Source organism: Thalia democratica, unplaced genomic scaffold (assembly GCF_965202585.1).
Source record: "Thalia democratica unplaced genomic scaffold, ktThaDemo2.hap1.1 HAP1_SCAFFOLD_1191, whole genome shotgun sequence".
NCBI classification, from domain to species: Eukaryota; Metazoa; Chordata; class Thaliacea; order Salpida; family Salpidae; genus Thalia; species Thalia democratica.
The window spans coordinates 7,501-17,500 of NW_028140092.1; the positions used below are offsets into that span (position 1 = coordinate 7,501).

The 10,000-nt window shown below is 33.4% G+C and overlaps 4 non-coding genes and 1 pseudogene across 4 annotated transcripts; all 5 read left to right on the forward strand.

Moving 5' to 3' along the window:
- The first annotated feature begins 434 nt into the window (after nt 1-434).
- Nucleotides 435-553, forward strand: LOC145847995 (5S ribosomal RNA). Its single transcript, XR_014371647.1, has one exon. It is a non-coding gene; the product is annotated as a 5S ribosomal RNA (ribosomal RNA).
- A 2,642-nt stretch (nt 554-3,195) lies between these two features.
- On the forward strand, nt 3,196-3,314 carry LOC145848005 (5S ribosomal RNA). The gene has a single exon (XR_014371656.1). It is a non-coding gene; the product is annotated as a 5S ribosomal RNA (ribosomal RNA).
- Nucleotides 3,315-6,964: 3,650 nt separating this feature from the next.
- LOC145848002 (small subunit ribosomal RNA) lies at nt 6,965-8,772 on the forward strand. Its single transcript, XR_014371655.1, has one exon. It is a non-coding gene; the product is annotated as a small subunit ribosomal RNA (ribosomal RNA).
- Nucleotides 8,773-8,954: 182 nt separating this feature from the next.
- On the forward strand, nt 8,955-9,107 carry LOC145848011 (5.8S ribosomal RNA). The gene has a single exon (XR_014371662.1). It is a non-coding gene; the product is annotated as a 5.8S ribosomal RNA (ribosomal RNA).
- A 222-nt stretch (nt 9,108-9,329) lies between these two features.
- The window catches only part of LOC145848008 (large subunit ribosomal RNA), a 2,575-nt pseudogene continuing 1,904 nt past the window's right edge, over nt 9,330-10,000 (forward strand).

Here is a 10,000-nt window from a genome sequence, read left to right on the forward strand (position 1 = left end):
CTAAAATTAAGTTAATCGTAAAATCTGATGTAGTATGAGATATTCTTTAGAAACTAACTATAAATATTCTTGAAGTAAAACAATACCATCTATAAATAGAACAATGAGAAATAGTAAAACAAACTAAACACAACATGTTTATTTTAACAATATTTTTTATTTAGTTTAATCACTTAATAAACTTTACTTCTAATTATCATAGTATTTAATATAGAATATAGTTAACAATCTTTTAAACAAAGTCTTAAATAAAGTTACAGGGAGTAATTGTAATTAAAACACCAAAAAAATAGGTTTTAATAAAAAAAATACTTACATCAAGTTAAAACTTTATAAGGATTAATTTTAAAATATCAAATTGATTGTAAATCAAGTGCAAATAGGTTTTTTAAACAAACCGAAGGGTTTATAAAGGCTTGTAAACGCTCTCAAACGCCTACGACCATACCACACTGAGCACACCCCATCTCGTCCGATCTGGGAAGTTAAGCAGTGTCGGGCGTGGTTAGTACTTAGATGGGTGACCGCTTGGGAATACCACGTGCCGTAGGCTTTTGCTTTTTGAATTCATCTTTTTTGTACTATTTTTCTTTCTGACCTATTTATACTTATTACTCGTTTATTTACATTTCTTTAACGCTTAAAAGAAAAGTAAATTCTAGTTATTAGCAAATAAAAACTCAAGCCAATCAGATAACGTTATTTGCTGTTTAAACCAATTAGAGCGCTAAAAAAGTGGTTTGACCAGTTTGAGATATCGAAAAAATAATGGCACCATCTTGTAGAGTACAATTTTCTGAGTTGAAATTAATACAATTAGTCTTTTATACTAAAACTTTAAAGTTTTTTTGTCCAAAAACAAATAAAAGCGTGGCTACTTGAAAAATCAAACGAAAATAAATTTTGCACTTTTGTATTGTGAGTCATAATAAGTTATTTACTGTTACCAACAGATACTAGCAAAAGCTTTTTAAAGTTTTGTATTAACTTAATGTATTTGTAATTACTTTTACTTAATAGAAACTATTGAATTACGTTTACTTAGTTTACTTTTGTATGTGTATTAAATATATAGCAATTTTGTTTGAACTTAAATAAGGACTATTAAACTATTAAAAGAAAACTATCAAAGTTTACTAACTCAAAAGCTAAATCTTAGTTTTATTGTTATAAACATTTATGTTGTAATTTACTAATAACTAAATGAGTTTATTTCAAACAAAAAGAATTAAATAATGTTATGTTATGTCAAGCCTACTATATGAGGTATATAGGTATATAAGGTATACAAGCTTATGTTTGAAAATTATAATAATAAAAATAAAAATAAATATTTAGTTGGTAAAATTTGTATGTTTTAATATGCTTTGAAATTAGAGTTAGTATAGAAGTTTTTTTTTAAATATAATAAATATAAATTTAGTAACTGTTAGTTTTATACTTTAATAAAAGAAATATGGTTAACAAGTAAGTTAAAAATGAAAGAAGCATAAAAAAACACACTAATTAACTGCTTATTCAATAGTTTGATTATTTAATTATTTTTCTGTTATATAGTTTAATCGTATTGTATAAAAAATACAGAGGTTTAAAGTAAGTTTGAATAAAAATAAAACAAAACATATAAAATAAGCATTAGTTCAAATACATAGTTTTTTTTTTCTAAGAAAATTTAATTCTTTAATAATAAGTAGTAATTTAAATAAAAAATAATACAAATAAAGTTGTACAATATATATACAATAGTTTGTCAAACTAGGCAAACACTACTAGGCAAAAAACAAACTAGGCAAAAAACCTACAAAGTAGGCCACCACTACAATCCAATGTTCCAACTGGAAATTCAATGAGATCGTTACTGTACTTGTGATGAACGTTGATAATCCCCAAGATTGTAAGTCGAAGGCCTTACCCAACCTAACCAGCGCACTGGTTTTCTTACAACTGAATTAATCAACATTTAATATTGAATATAATCATTATTGATAGATAGAGGAATGTTGACAATCAACAACAGATTGTAGGTCAAAGGCATTACTCGACCCAAGTACCCACAACCTAGATTGAACAACATTTATTAGATAGATTTGTTTATTGATAGATAGAGGAATATTGTCAATCCACAACAGATTGTAAGTCAAAGGCATTACTCGACCCAAGTACCCACAACCTAGATTGAACAACATTTGTTAGATAGATTAGTTAGATAGATAAATAGTACAGTATAATCTCAAAGAATTTGAAGCCCGAACATTGAACGATAGTGGTGTTTCGTGACGACTAGCGGGATTCGATCTCTCAACCTTCTGCTTATGAGTCAGCTGATAAGACCACTGACCCACCGCGCCACGACAAAGATAAAGAAATATTTTGCTATATAAATAGGTTGATTTTTCAGTGAACTTCAAGTGTCAATTTTTCAGTGTCAATTACAGTGAACTTCAAGTAAGATATACAACAGTATATATATTTCCGAGTCTGACTTTGAGTACTTTTTATATATTATTAACAAGATTTTTTAGGAGTAATATCTGTTTAGTTCTTTAATATATCTTTAAAATAATAATATTTTTTAAGGTGTTTAAAACTTTTAGAAGCTGTATGTAATGTCTTTTAGTTTAATAGTTCTTTAAATTAGTAAAAAAAAAATAAGCATGGTTGAGTTATCAAATTAAACAAAATAGAACGTCAAGTATTTAATTACTAAAATTAATTTAATTAAAAAAAAATCTCAGGTAATCTAAAATGTCAGGAATTATTTAAAAATAAATATAAATTTAAAACTTATTATATTGAAAAGATTGATGAATAATACTCTTGAATGTATGAAATGTTTGTATTTGTAATGCAATAACATAAATGGATAGATCAATGACAAATTGTAAACATATTGTATTATTTTATTTTACGATTTTATTTTATTTATTTAATAATTCAATAAACTTTACTTCTACTTGTCCTGGTCTTAGGTAATTTATAGATAACAATAATTTAAACAAACACTTTTGTACAGTTACAATACAGTTTTAGTACAGTTTGGGAGTAACTGTTGATTAAAAAAACAAAAAAAAAGTTAATTCAGGTTAAAATTTTATAAGGAATAATTTTAAAATATCAAATCGATTGTAAATCAAGTGCAAATAGGTTTTTTAAACAAACCGAAGGGTTTATAAAGGCTTGTAAACGCTTTCAAACGCCTACGACCATACCACACTGAGCACACCCCATCTCGTCCGATCTGGGAAGTTAAGCAGTGTCGGGCGTGGTTAGTACTTAGATGGGTGACCGCTTGGGAATACCACGTGCCGTAGGCTTTTGCTTTTTGAATTCATCTTTTTTGTACTATTTTTCTTTCTGACCTATTTATACTTATTACTCGTTTATTTACATTTCTTTAACGCTTAAAAGAAAAGTAAATTCTAGTTATTAGCAAATAAAAACTCAAGCCAATCAGATAACGTTATTTGCTGTTTAAACCAATTAGAGCGCTAAAAAAGTGGTTTGACCAGTTTGAGATATCGAAAAAATAATGGCACCATCTTGTAGAGTACAATTTTCTGAGTTAAAATTAATACAATTAGTCTTTTATACTAAAACTTTAAAGTCTTTTTGTCCACAAACAAATAAAAGCGTGGCTACTTGAAAAATCAAACGAAAATAAATTTTGCACTTTTGTATTGTGAGTCATAATAAGTTATTTACTGTTACCAACAGATACTAGCAAAAGCTTTTTAAAGTTTTGTATTAACTTAATGTATTTGTACTTAGTTTAAATTAATAGAGTTTATTTGGTTTACTTTATTATGTGTATTGAATGTGCTAGTATCTAAAAATAAATACAACTAAAACAAAACAAACAAGGAGAGTACTTGAATAGAACCAACACAATTTACAGACCAGTTGTGTACTAAATTTAAAGAAATTCTGAATAGTGAATATGCAATTATTATTATAAGTTCAAAATTCACTTTAATTTAAATTAATGTATTTTGTAAATTGGTTTTATTTAATAGATAGTAGTGAATTACTTTATTTAATTTACTTTAGTATGTGTTGTATAACTTAATTTAAACCAGAAGCAAAACGGGATTATACTTTCAATAAACTACACAATTTACAGACCAGTTGTGTACTAAATAAAAAGCTATTGTGAATAGTGAATATGCAATTATTATTATAAGTTTATAAGTTCACAGTTTACAAAAGCTTTACAATTTAGTTATTATTTTGTTCATATTTGCATATCTAATTTATGAAAAGTTAGTGTTATGTGTTTTGGCTTTTTAATTTCTTTATTTGTACAACTGTTAGTTTTATATTCTAAAGAAACATTTTTAAATAAATATGTTTAACAAGTAACTTAAAAATAGAAGAAATATATTGTATATATTGAACTATTTATATTTATTCTAGCTATTTGCTTAGTGTATTTATTAATGTGATTATTTTATTTTGTTGTTTGTCTTATAGTTTAATCGTATTGTGTTGAAATATATATAACAAATACAGAGGTTTAAAGTAAGTTTAAATGAAAATAAAATAAGACATATAGTTGAAATATAAGTTTAAAAAAATATTTTTTTTTATTTCTTTGTTTGTTTGATTGTTTGTTTATTATATAATCGCGACGTTTCATTTTATTACTTTTAAGCATACTAAATATAATAATAGGTATAGTTAGAGGAAAAATTCAATTAGTTTCTAATGTAATAAAAAAGTTTATTTCCACAAATAAATAAATACCTGAAAAATCAAATGAAAAATAAATTTCGCACTCTTGTATTGTGAGTCATAATAGGTTATTTACTGTTACCAACAGATACAAGCGAAGGCTTTTTAAAGTTCTTGTATTTGTATTGTTATTTGTACTTAGTTTTATTAAAATGACAGTATTGATGGTTACGTTTATTAAGTATGTTTATTTAACGTTATGTAACTCAAGTAAAACCAGAAGCAAATAAGGAGACTACTTTCAATAAACTACACAATTTACATACCAATTGTATACTAAACTTAAAGCTATTCTATTCTATTTTATTCTTGATAGTTATTTTAAAGTTATTAAATTATACAAATGTATTTTGTAAAGTAGTTTTATAAAGTTACTATAGTTTATTTAACTTACTATAGTATGTGTTATATAACTTTAATTAAACTAGAAGCAAAAAGGGAGACTACTTTAAATAAACTACACAATTTATTGTTATATATAACTCTAATAAAACCAGAAGCAAAAAGGGAGACTACTTTAAATGAACTACACAAATTAAAATTATATTATTATTTATAAATCAATCGTGTTGTGTTTCAAAATAAATTTTTCAAATAATGTTTTACAAGTATTTATCAGTTATTTAGTTTTCTTTTTATAGTTTAGCCGTATTGTTTTATTTATTTGTTATTATCTTTATTTAATTGTTTGCTTATTATATTTATCGCCATGTGCTTAAAAAATAAAACAACTATATAGATTTAAAAAGTAAGTTTAAATAAAAATAAAATGAAACATATAAAATAAGTTTATGATTTTTTTTTCATTATTATTATTTTTATTTCATTGTTTGTTTATTATATCTATCGCGATGTGCTTAAAAAATAAAACAACTATAAAGGTTTAAAAAGTAATTTTAAATAAAGATAAAATGAAACATATAAAATAAGCTTATGTTTGATTTTTTATTTTATTTTTATTTAATTGTTTGCTTATTATATTTATCGCGATGTGCTTAAAAGAATAGAACAAATACAAAGGTTTAAGTTGTAAGTTTTAAATAAAATAAAATGAAACATACAAAATAAGCTTATGATTTATTATTATTATTATTATTATTATTTTTATTTCATTGTTTGTTTATTATATCTATCGCGATGTGCTTAAAAAATAAAACAATTATAAAGGTTTAAAAGGAAGTTTAAATAAAGATAAAATGAAACATATAAAATAAGCTTTTGTTTGATTTTTTTATTTTATTTTTATTTATTTTTATTTAATTGTTTGTTTATTATATTTATCGCGATCTGCTTAAAAAAATAAAACGAGTATTAAGGTTTGAAAGGTAAGTTTAAATAAAAATAAAATGAAACATATAAAATAAGCATATGTTTTTTTTTTTTTTTTTATTATTATTATTATTTTCATTCAATTTTTTGTTTATTATATTTATCGCAATGTGCTTAAAACGATAAAACAAGTATAAAGATTTAAAAAGTAAGTTTAAATAAAAAATAATACAAATAAAGTTTATTTATAATAAACAAACATATTTAAAACATTAAAAAAAGTAGTTTATATATATTATTTTTTATTTATTTCTTTTAAACATATTAAATAAAGTATAAAAAAAGTATTAAAACATTTAAACGTAGCATAAATAAGCTTAAAACATTAAAATAATTGAAAAGAAACAAACAAATTGAAAAAAATCGGCAAAAAAAGTTCAACAGCAACATTTGAGCATCATACACGTATGCATTACTTTACACTAGTGAGAGAGACGTGTTTGTGCGTTCGGTCGACTTGGCGAGAAAGCGGGCTTAAAGCATTACTGTTTAGCACCCGAGGCGCGGCTATTGCAGCGGCGGCGAACGTGCTATGTAAACGCATTGGAGCAGCGTATGAAAAACTACAAGCGTCCAGCGGCGGTAGGCTTATAGCTTTGCGAAGTCGTCGAGACGAGTAGCCGACGCAGGCAGGCACGGCTCGAGGCGGGTAACTGCAGCAGACAGATGGCGTGTTGCTGCTGACGAGTTAACCGGCAGAAGGCAAACGGTTGGTCGGGAGAAAGAACAGTCAGTTGTATAGCTGCATGCTGCAGTCGACGCGGGCTGGCGCTTTAAACAGCAAAAGGCCGGCGCCGACTTTCAGTAACGTTCGCAAGGCTTTTAAGCCGAGTGATAGAAAAGGTCTGTATTTATACAGTAAAAACGCTCAGTCGAGCAACGGGTTTAAACGCCCTCGGATAGTTATCTGGTTGATCCTGCCAGTAGTCATATGCTTGTCTCAAAGATTAAGCCATGCAAGTGTAAGTACGAGCTCACGTACAGTGAAACTGCGAATGGCTCATTAAATCAGTTATGGTTCATTTGATTGTACGCTTTTACATGGATAACTGTGGCAATTCTAGAGCTAATACATGCGTAAAGCGCCGAACTGACGTGAGGCGCGCATTTATCAGACCAAAACTAACCGGCTTTCGGGTCGTTACAATGGTGACTCTGGATAAGCTTGCGGATCGCACGGCCTAGTGCTGGCGACATCTCATTAAAGCAACTGCCCTATCAACTATCGTCGGTACGGTATCGGCCTACCGAGGTTGTAACGGGTGACGGAGAATCAGGGTTCGATTCCGGAGAGGGAGCCTGAGAAACGGCTACCACATCCAAGGAAGGCAGCAGGCGCGCAAATTACCCATTCCCGGCTCGGGGAGGTAGTGACGAAAAATAACAATGCAGACCTCGTACGAGGTCCTGCAATTGGAATGAGTACACTTTAAACTTTTTAACGAGTATCCATTGGAGGGCAAGTCTGGTGCCAGCAGCCGCGGTAATTCCAGCTCCAAAAGTGTATATTTAAGTTGTTGCGGTTGAAAAGCTCGTAGTTGGATATAGGGACGGCGAGGTTGGTCGGTCGAAAGGCTAGCACTGGCCTCGTTGTTCTTGTTGGTCGGTGCCTTCGCGGTGCTCTTAACTGAGTGTTGCGGTGGTCCGGCAAGTTTACCTTGAAAAAATTAGAGTGTTCAAAGCAGGCTTTACGCTTGTATAATGTTGCATGGAATAATGGAATAGGACCTCGGTTCTATTTTGTTGGTTTTCGGAGCACGAGGTAATGATTAATAGGAACGGACGGGGGCATCCGTACTGTGCCGTTAGAGGTGAAATTCTTGGATCGGCGCAAGACGAACGACTGCGAAAGCATTTGCCAAGAATGTTTTCTTTAATCAAGAGCGAAAGTCAGAGGTTCGAAGACGATCAGATACCGTCCTAGTTCTGACCTTAAACGATGCCGACTAGCGATCGGGCAGTGTCGAACTTAAGAACTGTCCGGCAGCTTCCGGGAAACCAAAGTCTTTGGGTTCCGGGGGAAGTATGGTTGCAAAGCTGAAACTTAAAGGAATTGACGGAAGGGCACCACCAGGAGTGGAGCCTGCGGCTTAATTTGACTCAACACGGGAAATCTCACCCGGCCCGGACACAGCGAGGATTGACAGATTGAGAGCTCTTTCTTGATTCTGTGGGTGGTGGTGCATGGCCGTTCTTAGTTGGTGGAGCGATTTGTCTGGTTAATTCCGATAACGAACGAGACTCTTACTTGCTAAATAGCTGCTCGACCCATTGGGTCGGAGACAACTTCTTAGAGGGACTAGTGGCGTTTAGCCACACGAGATTGAGCAATAACAGGTCTGTGATGCCCTTAGATGTTCGGGGCCGCACGCGCGCTACACTGACCGGATCATCGTGTGTTCCCTAGGTCGAAAGGTCCGGGTAATCCGTTGAACCCCGGTCGTGCTAGGGATAGGGACTTGCAATTGTTTCCCTTGAACGAGGAATTCCCAGTAAGCGCGAGTCATTAGCTTGCGTTGATTACGTCCCTGCCCTTTGTACACACCGCCCGTCGCTACTACCGATTGAATGGTTTAGTGAGGTCCTCCGATTGAGCCTGGTACGTGCGGCAACGCACTCGCCGGTGTTCGAAAAGACGATCGAACTTGATCATTTAGAGGAAGTAAAAGTCGTAACAAGGTTTCCGTAGGTGAACCTGCGGAAGGATCATTAACGAATCGAAATTTGATTTCAAGCGACGTCTCTTCTTCGAAGGGACCGAGCCCTGTAACTGTTATAGTTCGGTCGCGTTGCTTCCTGACAGCGGGAGTAATAATTCAGCACGCAAGTGCTGGCGCGGCCGCTTCTTTTTGAACACGATTTTTTGGTTGCATTGAGATTGATTAACACGAGAGATCTCTTAGCGGTGGATCACTCGGCTCGAGCGTCGATGAAGGACGGAGCTAGCTCCGAGAAGTAATGTGAATTGCAGGACACATTGAGCATCGATATTCTGAACGCGTATTGCGGCCTCGGGTAATCCTGGGGCCACGTCCGTCTCAGGGTCTTTAACACACCGATCCTTTCATTAGTTTGAAAGTGCCTGCGACTCGTTTCTGTATTAAGGAGCGTGTCGTCAAAGACAGCTGGTCTGGCGATTTCACAGCTGAAGCGTGAGCAGCCTGCTGGCCTCGGGTGAGGTAGCAACGACGGTAGGTGCTCGAGAATAAGTTAAGTGACTTCAAAAGGCCGACGTACAAAGCGCATGTACTTTTATAGTACATCACTTTTGACCTGAGATCGGGCGGGACGACCCGCTGAACTTAAGCATATCACTAAGCGGAGGAAAAGAAACTAACAAGGATTCCCCTAGTAACGGCGAGTGAAGCGGGATAAGCCCAGCGCTAAATCCGAGCCTTTTTGGAGGGCGAGGAAATGTAGCGTATGGAATTCAGCATGCGGCGAACCAACGACTGCCCACGTTCTTCTGATCGAGGCCTTTTCCCAGAGCGGGTGTTAGGCCCTTGGCGGCGGTCGTAATTCGTCCTAGCGGTTTTCCCGGAGTCGGGTTGTTTGGAAATGCAGCCCTAAGCGGGTGGTAAACTCCATCTAAGGCTAAATACTGGCTCGAGACCGATAGCGAACAAGTACCGTGAGGGAAAGTTGAAAAGCACTTTGAAGAGAGAGTTAAAGAGTACGTGAAACCGCTTGGAGGCAAACGGAGGCGCCCATCGAGTCGCCGGACGTTTTCAGGCGCTGCGAGAGCTGTCCTACTGTTTGAGTGATCTTCGGAGACTCTTACGGTTGCGCTGGCGTCGCGGCGCTGCACTAGCGTTCGGCGAGGGCCGCGACCGGTTGCTGGGCTGACTTTGGTCGTTCGCAAGGTAGCTCTTCTTCGGAAGAGTGTTATAGGCGTTCGATTAGCTTCGGCTCGGCGACCGAGGAGAGATTCCGCGTCGGT